Here is a 21,080-nt window from a genome sequence, read left to right as displayed (position 1 = left end):
GGCACCTGAAGCAGCACCCGTCTGCATTCCCTACTCCAAGCCTTCCACTCTGCAACAGGCACCTGCTGTCCACGCCATCCTGGGTGTGAAGGTGGTGTGGCAAGCAGGACCTGCACCCCTGGTGTCACACTTGTGAATATAGTACCTTACTTGGCAAAAGACACTGTTGCACATGGAATTCAGGTTCTGGACCTTAATATCAGAAGATTATATGTGATTTTCCCAGGGGGCACAATCTAATCACTTGCCTCCTTAAAAACAGAGAACTTCCCTAATCAGAGAGATTAGAAGCATGACAAAAGGGCTCCACTCACCACTGCTGGCTTGAGGATGGGGTAAGGGGGGCTATAAGCTGAGGAGAGTGGGCAACCTCTAAAAGATGTGACTAGGCTGGAATATATTAATCTGGAAGCTTGCAAAGGAGCCCAAAGCTTAGGGCAGTTCTGGGAGTCAGGGACTGTATTAGTCTGTTCTCACACTGCTATGAAAAAATACCCAAGACTAGGTAATTTATCAAGAAAAGAGGTATAATTGACTCACAGTTCCACATGGCTGGGGAGGCCTCAGGAAACATACAATCATGGCGGAAGGCACCTCTTCACAGGGTGGCAGAAGAGAGAATGAGTGCAAGCAGGGGAAATGCCAGACGCTTATAAAACCATCAGATCTCGTGAGACTCACTCACTATCACGTGAACAGCATGGGGGAACTGCCCCCATAATCCAATTACCTCTACTAGTCCCGCCCTTGACATGTAGTGATTATTATAATCCAAGGTGAGATATGGGTGGGGACACAGAGCCAAGCCATTCCAGGGGCCATCTGAGAACACAAACATTCATCTAAACAGTGTGCAGAGCACAGGAAACAATGCTGCCCTCATGAGCCGATGAGCTAACAACTCAATGCCAAATCTGCTCAAGGATGAAAGGGAAGCAGGGAGAGGAAGAGGAGAGATGCAGGGAGGAGGACATAGGGGTCCTCTGGGACTTGTAGAGGTCTGAGGATGGAGAGGCCTCCTGCAAAGGCCTGGAGGGAGGCAGACTGAGGACATGAGACGCGATGGGATTCGTGAAGTGTGGAGGCTGTGGCCCACTCATCACTTTCCTCAATCGGACTGGGGACAGCACAGTCACTGATGGCTCCTCCTGGACTCGAGGCCAAGTGGCATACTAACCCGGGACCAGGGGCACGTGCCTGAGCACTGCCAGCAAGGAGAGCCGTGGGGAGGCCGGCTGGGGCCGAGGCCAGCCTGACCTGAGGCCTCGCTGGGTGCAAGTCCTGTGAGCCCCTTTCTCCATGGTTAGGGGGCAGAGGTTGGATGATAATCCTTACCTTACAGTAAGAATCCAATGAAATAATCATTGTAAGGATGAAAGATACCTAGAATCACTGAGTGACATATAATGCATCATCATAATTCACGTGATCTTGTTTTTCAAACTACTAGTGAATATTAAATGACCTCTTGATATTGACGATGTTAATAGCATTAATAATGACAGCAGCAAGAGACAATGTGGTTGCAGTGCGTCAGCTAGACATCACCAAGTTCTGCTCTCCTTATCACATTGAGGGTGGGAATAAATGACCCCTTGTGTCCATTTCAGCTCCACTGTTCAGCAACCAACACTAAATTCCTTCTCTGTGTCAGCAGTGTGGCGTTCAATCTTTTTGCTGGGACAAGAGTAAATGAGGCAATCAGGCTGCAGTGCCAGCATTTGTCATGATTTAGAACTCTGGAAAACATAAAGCTCACCCTCTTCTGACCACACATCAGCACAGCCAGGCAAGAAGGTCTGAAACATTTTCACTCGCATCGGGCTTGGAAATTCATCACCGTTTTCCTTCAGGCTTCTTCCCCTGAGCTGACCCTGCCTGTCCTCTCCTAGCTTTGCAAATCCTGAGTGGGAGGTGGCAGTGGCACAAATTCTCAAGGCATTTCAGAAACCATGGGTCTTCTGAATAACTACAAAGGAAGTAAGGCAGCATGGGCCCGACACTCACTACCAGGGTGGCCTTGAGCAACCTCTTTGAGCTCTCAGCCTCAATTTCCCCATCTGTAGATCGGGGAAAATAACCCCTATCTCCTAGTTCACTGATGATAAAGTGGATATGTGAATGTCGAGTATTAAGCACACACCTGACTCACAGTAGGTACTTCATCAACAGCAGCTATAATGGACATAACCGTGTGGGGAATGATTTTTGCTTGGTGTCAAGTCCGAAAAGGTCTTTCTACTTTAATTTACTTTCTTATTCTTGGTCCAAAGCAAACTCAGTTTGTGAGTCTCTGGTAAGCTCCGGCGACTGTGTGACTCTGTGTTTTCACTGCTTGTGACAATGCAGATTAGAATGTAACAGGTTCTTGGAATTTTTGGGATTTGAAAAGGTACAGGATTTGAGTTATCTAAACCCATATCTCTAGGCTTCCCATTCTTTCTTTCTTTCTTTCTTTTTCTTTCTTTTTTTTTTTTAAAAAACATTCTCTTTCTATCACCCAGGCTGGAGTGCAGTGGCACGATCTTGGCTCACTGCAATCTCTGTTTCCCAGGTTCAAGCGATTCTCCCACCTCAGCCTCCTGAGTAGCTGGGATTACAGGTACCTGCCACCATGCCTGGATAATTTTGCATTTGTTGTATAGACGGGGTTTTGCCATGTTGGCCAGGCTGGTCTTGAAGTCCTGGCCTCAAGCGATACACCCGCCTCGGCCTCCCCTCTCTTTGAAAGCCTGGGTGGGAATGAGCAGAGTAACAGCAGCACAAGACCTTGTCACAGCACCCCAATGAGACCATCTGCAGTCTCCTGAGCTGAACACCAGGTCAGCACCTAACACATCAATGGTAAAACTTTGAAAAATACAAACAAAGACATGTTATCTCTGATGGCCTACTGGACACCCAATATCTCTGCTTTAAATTTGACAGTAAAAATGACGTGAGTGGGGTTTGGCCACACCCTTTCCCTTGCCCAAGATCAAATGGGAAGTAAGAGGAATAAGCCAATGGGGATGAACAGATAACACATCTGCCCAGGTACCAATGAAGATACACTCCCATCACTGTGCCACAGTAAGACCTTGCAGAATCACATAGGGTAATGGCCATGACTGGCCTGACAGGGAGAGAGTCAGAGACCACGTTGTTACTATTTATGAACTTAATGGGCCCAGATCAGGAAAGAAGAAAAAGGACTGTCACTCTCCCAGCAGAAAAGACTGTCTGCCCTGCAGACAGCAGTGAGAAGCAAGGCAGGAGGCCAGCCGTGTTTAGGAAGAAATCTCTCATGTAACAATTGCTTACTCCTACCTCATACGCCAATTGGCTTTTTTACCTTCAATTCACCAGCTCCTTCCAATTATTTCCAATTTCCTCATGGAAAACAGTATTTCCCAAGTCATCTGGTCTTAAAATGGAGTGACTGTCTTTGAATTACGCCCCTCTTTTCCCCTCTACATCCACTTTTCATATCTGGCCACCACCCTGGTCTCTGCTCCCTCACTTCTAACGACTTCATGGGAATTCCCAGCTTTTGGTTTCAGCTCCACAAATAGTGATTTTTGCATATTCTTCGTCTGCTCAACAAACATCACTCACACTCCCTGCTACTTTTTTTTTTTTAAGTTCCGGGATACATGTGCAGGATGTGCCTGTTTGTTACATAGGCAAACATGTGCCATGGTGGTTTGCTGCATCTATCAACCCATCACCTAGGTATTAAGCCCAGCATTCATTAGCTATTTTTCCTGATGCTCTCCCTCCCCCAACTACCCCACCACAGGCCTCAGTGTGTGTTATTCCCCACCCTGTGTCCATCTGTTCTCATTGTTCTAGCTCCCACTTGTAAGTGAGAACATGCAGTGTTTAATTTTCTGTTCCTGTGTTAGTTTGCTGAGGATGATGGCTTCAGCAAAGGACATGATCTTGTTCCTTTTTATGGCCGCACAGTATTCCATGGTGTATATGTACCACGTTTTCCTTATCCAGTCTATCATTGATGGGCATTTGGGTTGATTCCATGTCTTTGCTGTTGTGAATGGTGCAATGAACATATGCGTGCATGTATCTTTATAATAGAATAATGATTTATATTCCTTTGTATATACCCAGTAATGGGATTGCCAGGTCAAATGGTATTTCTGGTTCTAGGTCTTTGAGGAATCACCACACTGTCTTTCACAATGGTTGAACTAATTTACATTCCCACCAACAGTGTAAAATCATTTCTATTTCTCCACAGTCTCACCAGCATCTGTTGTTTCTTGACTTTGTAATAATCACCATTCTGACTGGTGTGAGATGGTATCTCATTGTGGTTTTGATTTGCATTTCACTAATGATCAGTGACGTTGAGCTTTTTTTCATGTTTTTTGGCTGCATAAACGTCTTCTTTTGAGAATTGTCTGTTCATGTCCTTTGCCCACTTTTTAATGGGGTTGTTTTTTTCCTTGTAAATTTGTTTAAGTTCCTTGTAGATTCTGGATATTAGACAATTGTCAGATGGACAGCTTGCAAAAATGTTCTCTCATTCTGTAGGTTGTCTGTTCACACTGATGATAGTGTCTTTTGCTGTGCAGAAGCTCTTTAGTTTAATTAGGTCCCATTTGTCAATTTTTGCATTTTTTGAAACTGCTTTTGACATTTTTGTCATAAAATCTTTGCCCATGCCTATATCGTGAATAGCATTGCCTATATTTTCTTCCAGGGTTTTTATAGTTTTGGGTTTGACATTTAAATCTTTAATCCATCTTGATTTGATTTTTGTATAAGGTGTAAGGGAGGGGTCCACTCTCAATTTTCTGCATATCCTGCCTGCTACTTTGACTCTTTCATATTTAAGACCCTTCCTGTTTGAGTGGTAATGCTATCCTGTCACTTCCCCAGATGAGGCTTCTCCTTTGTTTCAATATCTTGACAACTGATTGGTGGCCATTTGTGTTTTGTTCCGTTTTCCGTTATACCTCTTTCCATTCAAATCTACCAGATTCAGCTCAAAGCATGGTCCTCATAATAAATACTCCCATCTATGAATTCCGAATGGTTTCAACTGCACAAAGGCATTTAACCCAATTTTCCAAAAGTGCCCATAATGAGCTCCTTGGAAACAGACCATGGTTCATGCTTCTGTGTTCCTCACTGCACCTAGCGGAGTGCTGAATGCTTAACACACCTGCTATAGACTGAAAGTTTGTGTCTTTCACAAAATTCTTATGTTAAAATCTAATCCTAAATGGGATTGGTTATAAGAGCCTTCGGGAGGTGATTAGGTCATGATGGGGGAGGCCTCATAAAAGAGGTCTCAGAGAGACCCCTCGCTCCTACCACCATGTGAGGGCACAATGAGAACATGGCCGTCTGTGAACCAGGAAGCAGACCCTGACCAGACATCAAATCTGCCAGCACCTTGGTCTTGAACTTCCCAGCCTGCAGAACTGTGAGAAATACATTCCTGTTATGTATGAGCTACCCAATATTCGGTATTCTGTTATAGCAGACTGAATGAACCCAGATAGAAATTGGTGGCCGGGCGCAGTGGCTTGCACTTGTAATCCCAGCAATTTGGGAGGCCGAGGCAGGTGGATCACTTGAGGTCAGGAGTTCAAGGCCAGCCTGGCCAACATGGTGAAACCCTGTCTCTACCAAAAAAATACAAAAATTAGCGGGGCATTGTGGCAGGTGCCTGTAATCCCAGCTACTCAGGAGGCTGAGGCAGGAGAATTGCTTGAACCTGGGAGGTGGAGGTTGCAGTGAGCCAAGATTGTGCTACTGCACTCCAGCCTGGGCAACAGAGTGAGACTCTGTCTCAAAAAAAAAAAAAAGAAAAAAGAAAAAAGAAAAGAAGAGAAAGAAAGAAAAAACAGAAAGAAATTGGCACCAAGAGTGGGGTGCTGCTATTAACAAATACCTTGAAATGTGGAAGTGGCTTTGGGACCAGGTTATGGGTAGAGGCTGGAAGAGATGTGTGCTAGAAGAGCCTACATTTTCATGAATGGACTGTTTAAAGCAACTCTGGTGAGGGCCCAGAAAGAAAAGAGGAGAGTTGTAGAGAAAGTCTCCATTTTCTTAGAGAATATATAAGCAATCCTGAGCAGAATGTTGGTTGGAATATGGACAGTAAAGGTCATTCCAATGAGGTCTCAGACAAAAAATGAGGAACATGGTATTGGAAACTGGAAGACAGGTGATCCTTGTTACCAAGTGGCAAGGAGCTTGACTGAACCATGTTCGTGTTATAGTCATAGTTTTCGTGGAAGGTGGAACTAGGAGTAATGGAGTTGAATATTGGCTAAGGAAATATGCTAAACAAAGTGTTGAAGTGACCTGTTTCTCTAACAGCTTATTGTAAAATGGGAGAAGAGGGAAATGACTTAAAGATGGAATTGTTAGTTAAGAAGGGAGCAGGCCGGGCATGGTGGCTCATGCCTGTAATCCCAGCACTTTGGGAGGCTGAGGCAGGCAGGTCACCTGAGGAGTTTGTGACCAACCTGGTCAATATGGAGAAACCCCGTCTCTACTAAAAATACAAAAATTAGCCAGGCGTAGTGGCGGGCACCTGTAATCCCAGCTACTCGGGAGGCTGAAGCAGGAGAATCGCTTGAACCCGGGAGGCGGAGGTTGCAGTGATCGTGCCATTGCACTCCATCCTGAGTGACAAGAGTGAAACTCCATCTCAAAAAACAAAAAAAAAACAAAAAAAAAGAAGAAGAAGAAGAAGAAAGAAGCAGAATTTAAAGATTTGGGAAATGTTCCACCTATCTATTTTGAAAGGAATGAGAAAGCCTGTTTGGGAGAGAATACCGGGATGGGTGTGGCCTAAGGACCATTTAAGAAAGACATTCATTAGTCAGCCATCCCAACAGAAGCCAAGAGCTGCTGTGCAAGACAATGGGAGAATGCAAAGGAGGGATGCTGGTACCTGCAGGACGGAGAGGCGCCCTGCCCTGCCCTGATGTGCACTGCCTTACCTCTTGGGCTCTGCTCCCTGCTCTCCAGCACCACACTCCTTAGCCACCCCAGCAGGGGTTCTGGGGGGCCCTGGTGTGGTGAGGGCTGCGCTCAACAGAGCAGAGGGGGCACAATGGCCTCCACCTAGATTTCAAAGCACTGGGCTTCCAAGCACAGCCATTAGGACCCCAGTCCCAGAGAGCTGTGGGGCACAGGCATAAGCTGCTACAGGGGCAGGGGATCCCCAAAGTCATGCGGCCCAATCCCTGCCTGGCAAAACTGCTGGGACACAGCTGCTGCCCCAGTGTGACTGGAAGATATGGACCTCTTTCCCCATGGGTCTGCAGGGCAGAGCGTGGGCCAAGGAGGGCTAATCTGAAGCTTTAAGGTCTGATGGAACTTGCCCCGCTCAGTTCTGGACTTTCTCTGCACCTCTCACCCCCTTCTTCCTTCTCACTTCTTCCTTTTGGAATGGGAATGTCTATCCTGTGCCTGCCCCCATTGTATTTTGGAAGCACACAACTTGTCTGGTCACAGTTTCACAGCTTGAAAAGAATTCTGCCCAAAGGTAAATCATACCTTGGGTCTCACCCATATCTGATTTAGAGGATATTCAGCTAAGACTTTGGGCTTTAGACTTTTGGATTGAAACCATGTGAGAAGAGCATGAATGCTGGGTGTCCAGGGGAAGAATGTGATAGACTAAATAACTGTGTCCCCCCCAAAATTCATATGTTGAAATCCTCAGCCCCAAGATGATGGCATTAGCAGGTGGGGCGTTGGGAGGTGATTAGGTTATGAGGATGGAGCCCTCATGAATGGGATTAATGCCCTTATAAAAGGTGCCCCTGGGAATTCACTCACCCCTTCCATCGTGTGAGGGCACAGTGAGATGATGCCGTCTTAACCAGAAAGCAGGCCCTCACCAGACACTGAAACTGTTGGTAACTTGATCCAAAACTTCCCAGCCTCCAGAACTGTGAGAAATAAGTTTCTGGTGTTTTTAAGTCCCTCAGTTTATGGTATTCTGTTATAACAGCCAAACCAGACTAAAGCAACACTCAGAGTATCTCTTAGATGGTAATTGTTTTAGTCTGCTTGGGTGCCTTCTCATTGTCCTCACATGGCAGAAGGGATGGGAGAGCTCTCTGGGACCTCTTTTATAGGAGCACTAATCCCACGCAGGAGGACCCCCCACCCTCACGTCCTAATCACCTCGTAAGGGCCCCACTTCTTAATACACTGGGGATTGGGTTTCAACACATGATTTGGGGAGGAGACAAACATTCAGATTCCAGTGACAACCAAGGGTAACTAACGCATCAACGTGATTGTTGAAACAATCTAAATTCAGACACCGCACAGTTAAAACTTCAGTATGTTTCTACAACTGTTGAGACTGTAACATGTTCACACGAGGCACTCAGAAACCTGTGTTCTAGATCATCCACGCTCATCCTGAGTTACTAGAAGCTGGGGATGATGAATGCAACAGCAGGCATAATTCATGTGTCTGAATGGAATAGTAGCTCACTCCGGTGAAATTCACCCCCCCATTTCCTGAAATTCTCTCCACTGGATGACTACCAAAGAAGCTTCCAGTTCTAATTTAGTACATATTTTCGTGAATCCAGATGTCATCTCATGGCTTAATATTTAATGAATCACTCCAGAAATAAAATGAATGACATAATCTAAATATATTTTTTTCCTAAATAGTCTTGTTGTGTTTAAGTATTTGCTTCCGAATGGACACCATGCCATTATCTTTAAGGAATTTCCTTATGGACCGAGAAACATCCTTTTGTAAGCTGAGACTAATTTCAAGATTTGATGGAATTCTTAAGAGTAGAGATACCAATAACAGAAATGTCTGTTAATTCAGTTCTGCATTAGAGAAACTAGAGCATGTGGCTCATTAGAATAATGACACATATTGCATTCCTTTGTCTCCTAATAGCAGAGAACTGTTGAATTGAGTAATTTGAAACTCATTATACTATCACATTTAGCCTCTGCATGCTCAGATGCCAATGGTATAAGTGAACAAGTTGGCCAAGCATCTATTTTTAGTAAATCTAAAAGATGAAAGACAAGTAAGAAAAAAACTTTGTTGAATAGCAATTCTTCTCTTAGAATTATCATGTGCTGAGCTGAAATCATATAACTGAGGAAAGGTGAAGTGTGTACAGTTTTCTAGCTCTTGGTCAACAGTTTACACACAATACATGACATATGAATAAAATCATTCTTATTGTTTTTCACAGTAATAATATTAACAGTAAATATAAATGAATGATCAACCCTTGAAGCAAATCATATCAATCTCAATAGCAGGCAGATATGCCGGGCGCAGTGGTGCACACATGTAATCCCAGCACTTTGAGAGGCCGAGGTGGGCGGATCACGAGGTCAGGAGTTCAAGACCAGGCTGCCCAACATAGTGAAACCCCAACTCTACTAAAAATACAAAAAAAAAAAAAAATTAGCTGGGCATGGTGGCGGGCACCTGTAATCCCAGCTAGTTGGGAGGCTGAGGCAGGAGAATCCCTTGAACCCGGGAGGGGGAGGTTGCAGTGAGCAGAGATTGTGCCATTTCACTCCAGCCAGGGTGAGAGTGTGAGACTCTGTCTCAAAAAAGAAAAAAAAATAGCAGGCAGATAAAAATAAATTTGACATAAGAGTTCAAAATTCCTACTGAGTTCAAGGAGCACTTCTATTGGTTTTACTTCTTATATATAATATGAATCTTATTTTATTTGATTGAATATAGAAAGTGAAGAGCTTTCACTGAATGAGTATTTTAGCTTTGAGTGTGATAAATGATTTAACTGCAGTTGGTTCATTATTAAAGATGAAAATTTAGGAAATAATCAGGTCATCACGTAATTTTCTTTACCAAAACTTACTTTTGTGCTACCTGCCCTGCTCACCAGTAGCATTACATCTGGGTATCACGTTGACTTGAACTTAACCAATGATCAAAAAAATAATCATCTTTGACTTAGAGTGCTTTATTTTTGATCACATCAAAAGCACAATTTTCATATACAAAGAGTGGCATAATTTCAAGTTGTACAACTCCACTTCCTCTGAGGATATAAACAAGTAATTTTCTTTCAAAGACATCAATCAGTGATTCCCAAACGAAATGCCTCAGGGATCTTCAGAGGGTCCTTTGTTCTAAGTAATGATGTCCCCAGCCACCCCATGGAAGCAAATGATTTAAATAAATCCCCGAGATAGTCCCTTTCCATTATACTGGCCTCCTCAAATAAATGTATATATTAATCTCTGTATATATCTAAAGATCATAGTTTGAAAAAGTTGAATTATTTCCATCTAACCTAACTTTTGGCTCATCACTTATAATTCCTCTTCTAATTCCAAAAATCTCTTTGGAATGATGGAAGTAATATAAAACGAAATTCTTGAAATCAAAACATTTTCTGCATCCAGGAATGGCAGAATGCCTGCTATTAGGTAACATCCATTATCTCTGGATGTCAGATGAAAAAGTACTCCCTGAAAGCCCCGGAGAGACTCAAAGACAAGCAGAAATGGACAGGAGTTGCCGTTTAGAGGAAAGAATGGCTTTTCACTTAAGAAACTGTGGGTCAGCGCTGCAAGGCAGCTGATGCTCAGATAGGACCCCTCCGTCTCCCTTGCTTGAAGAACCTAAAGAAGAGTCTGGAACTATTAAAGCAGCAGCTGGAGAGTGAGGTGCAAAATCCTAGAAGGAAAAGAACCACAAGGGAGGCCCACAGTGATGTATACAGATGTACATAATCTCTCCCCAGATCTCTAACTCGCCCCTCAATTATGCATATGCATGCGGGGAGCATAAGCCTATACCAGCCCAACTCCAGCGCGAGAACCACCTGTGTTTCAGGGCTTGCCTGCCACAAGAAAGACAGAATTGGGAGTTCACACTCAGCCAAGTTAACTGGCTTAAAAACAAATAAATAAAAATGAACACTTTAAATTTAACAGAATCCAGAGCCTGTACAATATAACCATAAAATATCCAGGAGACAATTCAAAATTATTATACGTAAAAGAAACAAAAAAAAAGGACCTGTGCTCAAGAGAAAACGCAATCAGTGCAGACTAATCCCACTAGGATTCAGATGATGGATTTAGCATCTAAGAATTTCAAAGTAGCTATTATAAATATGCTTAAGAATACAAAAGAGAATATGTAATGCTTTATAAAAAAAATTGCTGTAATAAAAAACTAACAGTAAATCCTAGTAGAGAAATTGAAACTTTAAAAGAATCCAATACAAATGCTAAACCTGATACATATTGTATACTGAATAATGAATTTATTGTTTAGGCTTAAGAACAGATTGGAAATGACTGAAGAAATAGTCAGTGAACTTAAGGCACTAAATATAAATTATCCAATATAAAAAATATAGAGGCAAGACAATGGTTAAAAACATGAGCACACCCCTAGTGGTCCATGGGATTATACCAAAAGGTGTAGTACATGTAAGTAGAACCTCAGATAAAAAAGAGAAAGAAGATGAGACACAAAAAAAAAATTAGAAGAAATAATGGTCAAAATGCCTCAAATTTGGTGAAAGACAAATTTAGATTCAAGAGGCTCAGAAAACCACAAGAAGTATAAATTAAAATGAAAACAAATCTAGGGGGATTGCCACTTTCAGAAAGATGAAAATGCATTTTCCTCTATTCCTGCCACTAAAAATAAATATCATATATTTATATTTATAAATAAAAGTGCATATTATACATAAAATAAATGTAGGAAAAATCTGAATGGTAGAAAGAAGCAGGCAGATAGGTCTTGGAACCGAAGGGATGGCCTAGTGGTGACTGTCTGGTTTTCTTCCTGTCTTACACATCCCAGCTTTGGAGCTAAAGAAGCTGGCAACTTGGAAACACCAACGGGCACAAACAGACAAAAACTGATGCCTGTGCGATCTAGCCACAGGACCAGAAAGGGTGCAACCTAGTAGGACAAGAAACTTTTAGACACTGGCCACTGTACTCCAACCAAGCATCCCAAAAAAAAAAACGTGGCCCTGCCCTATTCCAGGCTAGCAAATGCTGAACAGACAGCTAAGACTGCTGCCCTCACCAGGTGCCCAACCCACTGATGGAGTGACACCAGAGAAGGCCACAGAGTAAGGGGACCAGGACGTTGATTCCTGCCAAGCTGCAATGAGGCCCGTCCCCTAATGGTAATAAAAGCCATGTGGGAAGCCTGGAGTTTCATCTAAACCAGCAGGGGCAACTCCCTCTTGCTCTTTATGGGAGTCATGTCAGAGGATTAGTAGATGTTCCAAACTTTCTCCACCACTTGGCAGTAATGAGGCCATGCATATGGTGTCAGTGAAAGCTATGTGGAAAGTGACAAATCACCTCAGCTCCTCCCATCTAGGGAACTATCAGTAGAGGCCTAGCATGGATCTGGAAGTCCTGTACACACTAGCATTAACAAGGAATCCCAGGAACTCTTGTATCAATAGAGGCTAAGCTGGAACCTGATTTCTACCCTGACCCAGTGGTAATGAGGCTGTACCACACCTTCCCCTGACAAAGCAGTGAGAAAAAAAAAAAAAAAAAAAAAGCCTTGTATTATAATATACAGAATATCCAGGTTATGATAGAAAATTATTCGTCAAACCAAGAATGAGGGAGATGAAACTCAATAAAAATAAATCAATAGATGCCAAAGCAGAGATGACAGAGATCAGAATTACTGGACAAAGGTGTTTTTAAAGCAGCCATTGTAAAATGATGCAACGACCAAGTACAAACATGCTGGTAACAAACTTTTAAAAACTGAAAGTCTCAACACAGAACAGAAGCTATAGAAAAAAAAAATAGAGGTTTTAGAATTAAAAAATAAAATATCCATGATAAAAAGTTCCTTAGAGGAACAAAATAAGATGGAGGGGAAAAAGGAAAGAATCAGTGAATTGAAGACAGAACAACAGAAATTGTCCAATCTGTAAAACAGAAAGAAAGTAGATGAAAACGACAGTGTAACAAAAGAGCTGAAATCCATGTCTTGGAGGTCAGGGAAGAACAGAAACAGGCTGGGCCAGAAAGAGTGTTCAAAGAATTAATTCATAAAACTTCCCAAACTTGACCAAAACCTACAGAAACAAGCAAGCACACCAGAAAGGTTATTGGTGTGGACCAATAAACCTATAAATATCATATGCCTACACCAATAAACATCATAGTCAAACTTCTGAACACTAAAAATAAAGAAAAAAAAGTCTTTAAGGTAACAAGACAGAAATGAGACCTTACCTATAAAGAAAAAAAATTTGAAAGACAGATTTCTCATCAGAAACCTGGAGGCAAGAAGGAAGTGGCACATTTTTCAAGTGCCAGAAGAACTGTCAAAGCTTAATCCCATATCCAGTGAAATATCCTTCAGTAATCAAGGGCAGAAGTCAAGACATTCTTAGATGAATAAAAACTAAGAGAACTTATTGCCAGCACACCTACCCTGAAATAATGGCTAGAGAAAGTTTGCTTAACAGAAAGATAACCATAAAAGAATGAATCTTGGAACACTGAGAAGGAAAAAAGAACACAGTAAGTAAAAATGTGGATAAATATAATAAAATTTCCTTTGTCTATTGAGTTTTCAAAATTAAGTTTGATGGTTCAAGCAAAAATTGCAACACTCTGATGTGGTTCAAGTTGTATGTAGAGGAAATATTTAACACAACTGTGTTATGATTAGGGAAAGGTAAAGGGACATAAAGTGAGGTAAGGTTTTCATATTTCACTTGAACTGGCAAAATGAGTATACAGCAGACAGTGATAAATTTTGTATATATAAAGTAATACTGGCCAAGCCCAGTGGCTCATGCCTATAATCCCAGAACTTTGGGAAGCTGAGTCTAGAGGATTGTATTAGGCAAAGAGTTTGAGGCTGCAGTGTGCTATGATCACCCCATTGCACTCCAGCCTGGGCAACAAAGCAAGACCTTGTCTCTTTAATTAGTTAGTTAATTAAGTAAGTAACACCTAGAAGAACCACTGAAAAAGCTATACAGCAATGTACACATGATAACATTATAAATAAATCAAAATGGAATAGTAAAAAATGTCCACAGTAAGACAGACAAAAGAAAACAAAGAAATAAAAACACAGAAAAAGCAGAAAGCCAAAGAAATGGCAGACTTAAGCCTTAACATTTCATTAGTTACATTAAATATAAAAAGTGTAAATATATCAATTAAAAGATAAATATTGGGAAAGTAAATTTAAAAATCTGAGCTATGCTATTTATAAGTAACTCACTTTTTATATAATGATATATAGAGGCTGAAAGTAAAAACATGAAAAAATATTTATCATTCAAATATTAATCAAAAGAAAGCCAGACTGGCCACATTGATATCAAGTTATGTGGACTTCAAAGCAGAGAAAAATTTCCAGAGACAGACAGAAATATTAAATAGTGAAGACAAACAATTATATATGTGTATGCACCAAATAATACAGCTAAAAAATACGTGTAACAAAAATTGATTTACTTGAAAGTGGAAATAGACAAATAGACAATTATAGCTGAAGATTTCAGTGCCCCTTTATTAACAACTGATCCACAACAATCAGACAGAAAATCATCAAGGATAGAGGTGAAGTCAGCACCATCATAATCAAGATAATCTAATCAAAATTTGTAGACAATCCACCCAGCAACCACAAAATACACATACTTTTCAGATGTTCACAGAATAAATATCAGGTAGGCCATATTGTGCATAAAACAATGCTCACAAATTTAAAAGAATTGTAATTATACAGAGGGCATTCTTTGGATACGGTGGAATTAAACTAGAAGTCAATGACAGAAAGATAACAGAAAAATCTAAAGATAACAGTTGGAAACTAAATAACATATATCTAAATAATACGTGGGTCAAAGGGAAAGTCTTAAGGGAAATTCAGAAATACATTTAATGGAATGAAAGGAAAATACAATAACTAAAAATTTGAGCAAAACAGCTAAGGCAGTGCTATAGAAACATTTATAGCATTAAATGAGTACACTAGAAGGGAAAAAAGTCTCAAATCAATAACCTAAGTTCCCACCTTGAGAATCTACAAAAAAGAAATGCGAACTAAATGCAAAGTAAGCAAAAGAAAGAAAATAAAAAGATGAAAGCAGAAATCAGTGAAATAAAAAATAGAAAAGCAATAGAGAAATCAATGAAACAAAGGGCTACAAATAAGAAGATCAATAAAATTGAAAAACCTCTATCAATCTTGCTGAGAGAGTAACACAAATTACCAACATCAGAAATAAGAGATATCACTACAGACACTGCAGACATCAAGACAGTAATATAACAACTATGAACAACTCTACACAAATTTAATATAACTTAGATAAAATAAACCAATTTCTCAAAAAGCTCAATTTACCCAAACTCACCTAATAAGAAGTACATAATTCAAATAGTCTTAAATACTAAGAAAATTTAAATCATAAATATCTCCCTAAACAGTTACCTTCAAGCCCTGGTGGTTTCAGTGAAGAATTGTAACAAACATCTTAAATAATCAACACCTATTCTATACAGTATTTTCTAGAAAATAAAAAAGGTGGGAATACTTCCCACTTTATGAAGCCAAGATTACCCTGGCACCAAAACAAAAGATATTATAAAAAATGAATATATATGCAAAAACTCACTTACAAAATATTATCAAATTGAATTCAACAACATATAAAAATAATTATATGTGATAACCAAACAGAGTTTATTCCAGGGCTGCAAGGCAGAAATGTAACCCACCATTTTAACTGGCTAAAGAAAACTCACATGATTATATCAACTAATGCAGAAAACGCAGAAAGACAGCTTTTCTGAGGGCTGTCTGAGGAACTGATTTCAGTCTCGCTTGTCTCTGAGTGCTAGTGGGATCCAGCAGACCCTAGATGCCTAGGAGCTGCTTAGAATAAAGAAAGTGAGTTTGACTAGCACCAAGGTTGGAGAGGTCCCCAGAATCTCTGGCAAAGGTGGACTGGTGAAGGTCTTTCCCTGTACAATGCCAGTTTATGAAGATTGGGAGAGGTGAATGTTTTATTTAATGTGCACACCAAATACAGAATATAAAGAAATGAGGAACAGGGATATATGTTCCATAAAATGAAAGAAGACAAATCTTCAGAAACTGAGCCTAATGAAATGGAGTTATATAATTTATCTGACAGAGAATTCAAAATAACCATCATAGAGATACTTACTGAAAACAATATATGAAAAAAATGAATTTTCAATAAAAAGACAGAAAATATTTTTAAATTACCAGAAAGAAATCACGGAGTTAAAGAATACAATAACAGAACTGAAAAATTCCTCAGAGGGATTCAACAGCAGACTAGACCAAGTAGAAGGAAAGATCAATGAATTCAAAAATAGATCTCTGGAAATTATTCAGTCAGAGGAGCAAGAAGAAGAATGAAGAAGAGAAAAGAAAGCTTAAGAGACTTATGGGACACCATCAAGTGACTAATATGTATACTGAGTTTCAAAAGGAGAAGAGAGAGAGAAAGAACAACAACAACAACAACAAAAGCTTATTTAAAGAAATAATGGCTGAAAATTTCCAAACCTGGGAAACGAAATGGAGAAACAGATCTAGGAAGTACAGAGGATTCCAAATAAGGCAAACCCAGAATCCACACCAAGACACATTATAAATAAATTGTCAAAAGTCAAAGAAAGAATTTTCAAAGCTGCCAGAGAAAAGCCAGTTGTTATAAATAGTCATGTCATAAGATTATGAATGGATTTTTTTTTTATCAGAAATCTTGCAGGACAGCAGGGAATGATAAAACACATTCAAAGTGCTGAAAAAAAAGTATACCTGGCAGAACCCTCCTTCAAAAATGAAGGCAAGACAAAAACTTTTCCAGAAAAACAAAAGCAGAAAGTATACAAAACCACTAGACCTGACTTGCAAGAAATACTAAAGAGAGTGTTTCAAGTTGAAAGAATGCTAAATAGCAACACAATAGCATAAGAAAGTATAAAACTTCTTGGGAAAGGTAAATACACAGACAAATAAAGAATACTGTATTATTGTAACAGTGATGAATAAGTCACTTTTAATTCTCGTATAAAAGTCAAAGGCAAAAGTATTGGAAATAATTACAACTAAAAATGTTAATGATGCACAATATAAATGGATGTAAATAAGTGTGTGGGAAATAGTAAAGTGTAGTCTTTATATGTAATTGATGTTAAGATATTATCATAAGATAGAGTGTTATACGTTTAAGATATTTTATATAAGCTACACCGTAACCACGAAGATAACTATAGAAGTTACAGAAAAGAAGAGAAAGGAATCAAAGCATATCAATACAAAAAAAATAATGAAGCACAAAGACAGCAGGAGAGTTAAAGAGGAGCAATAGAGATAAAAGACAAATAGAAACAATTACCAAAATGCCAATAGTGAATCCTTCCCAATCAGTATTTACTTTAAATGTAAATGAATTAAACTCCTCAATCAAAAGACACAAGAGAGTTTGAATGGATAAGAAAACAAGATCCAACTCTTTTTTTGTGTGTTTTTTGTTTCTTGAGACAGGGTGTTATACTATTGCCTAGGCTTGAGTGCAGTGGGGTAAATATGGCTCACCTCAGCCTCTGCCTCTTAGGTTCAGGTGATCCTTCTGCCTCATCCTCCCAAATAGCTGTGACTACAGGCATGCACCACCATGTCCAGCTAATTTAAAACTTTTTTTTTTGTAGAGATGGTGTTTTCCCGCGTTGCCCAGGCTGGTCTTGAACTCCTGGGCTCAAGCAATCCACTCACCTCAGCCTCCCAAAGTACTGGGATTACACAACTCTATTTTATCTACAAGAAACTCACAGTAGATTTAAGGACACACATAGACTGAAAATGAAGGGATGGAAAAGGGTATCTCATGATAAAGGGCCATGAAAAGAGAGCAGGGATGGCTATATTTACATAAGACAAAATAAATTTAAGTTAAAAACTGTCACAAGAGATAAAGAAGAACAATATGTAATGACAAAAAGATTGATTCACCAGAGAGATATAACAATTATAAGTAAATATGCACCCAACGTAAGAACAACTGAAAATATAATGCAAACATTGACAGAACTGAAGGGAGAAACAGCAGTGCAATAACAGTAGGAGATTTCAATACCTCTCTCTCAGTTATGGATAAAACAACCAGACAGAACACCAACAAAGAGGTACAGTGGGCTGGAACAACATCAGACATACATAAAACATTTCACCTGCAGCAGAATACACATTTTTCTAAAGCACACACAGAACATTCACATTTTATGTCACAAAACAAATGTAATCAATTTAAGAAGACAGAAATTTCCTACCCCATGGAATGAAACCAGAAATCCACAGCAGAAGAAAAACTAGAAAATTCATACATATGTGGAAATTACACAACACACATTTGTACAACCAATGGGCCAAAGAAGAAATCAAAGGGGAACTTAGAAGATACCTTGAAACAGATAAAAATGAAAATGCAGCATATCAAAACTTATGGCATATAAGAAAAGCAGCACCAAGAGGAAAATTTATAAACAACCTAACTCCTTAAGGAATTAGAAAAAGAAGCACAAACTAGTCTAAATGTAGTAGAGGGAGGAAAATAATAAATATTAGAGCAGAAATAAACAAAGTAGGGAATCTAAAAACCATAAAAAAGAATCAGAGAATCAGCAAAGAGTTTGTCCCTTGAAAAAAAATAAAACTGACAAACTTTTATGTAGACTCAGAAAAAAAGAAAAGTCAAATAAATTAGAAATAAAAGGAGACATTGCAACTGATGCCACAGAAATAAAAAGATTTGTAAAAGACAACAATGAACAATTATATGCCAATAAAATGAATAATCTAGAAGAAATTGGTAAATTCCTAGATACACACAACCTACTAAGACTGAATCATGAAGAAATAGGAAGTCTAAATAGATCAATAACTATTAAGGAAGTTGAATCTATAATCAAAAACCTCCCAACAAAGAAAAGCCCAGGACCAGATAGTTCACTAGTGAATTCTACCAAACATTTAAGGAAGAATTAATGCCAATCCTTCTCAAACTGTTCAAAAAAAACTAAAGAGGAACAAAGACTCAAACTCGTGAGTCCTGCATTACTCTCATATGAAAAGTGGTCAAAAATATTCCAAGAAAAGAAAACAAGAGGCCAATGTCCCTGATGAATATAGATGCCAAACTCCTCAATAAAGTATCAACAAACTGAATTCAGTAACACATTAAGAGATTCGTATCCAAGCAGAATTTATCTCTGGGCTGCAAAGAAGGTCCAACACATGAAAATCAATTAATGTAATACATCACATTAAGAGAATGAAAAACAAAAACCATTTGATCATCTCAGTAGATGCAGAAAAAGTGTTTGACAAAATTCCACACCCTTTCATGATAAAAATTCTCGATACACAAGGAATAGCAGAAAATTACCTCAATATGATAAATGCCACATATGAATATCCCACAGTGAATTGCATAGTCAATGGTGAAAAACTGACAACGTTTTCTCTAGCATCAGGGACAAAGCAAAGATACCCACCCACCATTACCACCTCTATTCAGTACAATACTTTAGGACCTAGCCAGAATGATTCAACAAGAAAAGGAAATAAAAGGCATCCAAATCATAAAGGAAGAAGTGAAACTCTCCCTATCTATAGATGACATCATTTTACATAGAGAAAACCCAAAAAACTCCACCAAAAGACTTTTAGAACTAATCAATAAATTCATTAAAGTTTCACAATACAAAATCAACATCAAAAATCAGTTCCATTTCTATATATTAACAATGACCTATCTGAAAAAGAAATTAGAAAAACAATCCCACTTATTATAGCATCAAAAAGAACAAAATACTTATTAATAAACTTAACCAAGGAGATGAAAAATCTATACACTGAAAACTACAAAATAGTGATGAAATAAATTAAAGAAAACACAAACAAATGGAAAGACGCCACTTGTTCATGGATGAAAAACTTAATATTATTAAAATGTCCACACTACCCAAGTGATCTTTAGATTCAATCCAATGCCCATCAAAATTCCAGCAGCAGTTTTTATAGAAATAGAAAAAACAATGTTTAAAATCATATGAAATAACAAAAAAACCCAAATATCCAAAACAATCTTGGGAAAAAAGAGAGCTGGAGGCATTACATGTCCTGACTCCAAAATATGTTACAAAGCCACAGCAATTAAAACAGTATGGCACAGGCATAAACGCAGACATAGAGAACAATGGAACAAAATAGAAGGTCCAGAAATCAATCTATGCATATACAGTCAACTGATCTTTGACAAGAGTGCCAAGAATACAAAAATGAGGAAAAGACAATCTCTTCAACAAGTGGTGTTTCTTTTTAAAGAGGAAAGGAAAATAACTGAAACAATAAGTGTAAAAAAATTAATACTTGAAGAAATAAATATTTCAGGAATATTTTTAAACATTCTAATTGTCACAGTAAGGAAAATGGATTACATTTTCCAGTAAGACACAGAACTTTTCAACTTGGATATATAATGAAACAGAAACAGACAAAAAAGGAGTAGAAAGATATCCCAGGCAAGAGTTAAAGAAGAAACTGGTGTGGCAATATTAATATTTGACAAAACTTAGTTCTATAGGCATTACATGGTGAAAGAGAGATGATTTATAGTGATGAGACATGCATCCTGTCAAGAAGCTATAAATATAATGAACTTTTATGGTAATGATGATGATGGGCATTTATTGAACACTTTAACTGGTATTACTCTGCCAGTTTCAAACATATTATAACAGCCCTCATCTATTTTACAAATGAGGAAAGAGGCTCAGAGAGTCTAATTAACTTTCCCACAGTTACTCAGCAGAGGAGTGGGATAGCCAGGATTCAAACCCACACAGTTTTCATGCTTCATCTCAAGGAGAACATTCTGCTTTCAAAGTGAAAACTTCATATAGCATGTGCACAAGTGAAGAGTAGAAAGAAAGATGGAAACTAGATCAGTTTCAAGTCTGCTCCCAATAGCTCACATGTGGGGATGATGCTGAAACAAGTGTAACAAAATTTA

General features: G+C 39.1%; 1 protein-coding gene across 4 annotated transcripts in view; it reads right to left on the bottom strand.

Annotated features, from left to right (window-relative positions):
* The window catches only part of GABRA5 (gamma-aminobutyric acid type A receptor subunit alpha5), an 82,610-nt gene that overhangs the window by 12,454 nt on the left and 49,076 nt on the right, over positions 1–21,080 (bottom strand). The gene's annotated exons all lie outside the window — the stretch shown is intronic.

This window comes from Gorilla gorilla, chromosome 16 (assembly GCF_029281585.2).
Source record: "Gorilla gorilla gorilla isolate KB3781 chromosome 16, NHGRI_mGorGor1-v2.1_pri, whole genome shotgun sequence".
Classification (NCBI taxonomy): Eukaryota; Metazoa; Chordata; class Mammalia; order Primates; family Hominidae; genus Gorilla; species Gorilla gorilla.
Note: the sequence above shows the minus strand (reverse complement) of the source record. Positions and strands in the feature narration are given on the sequence as shown.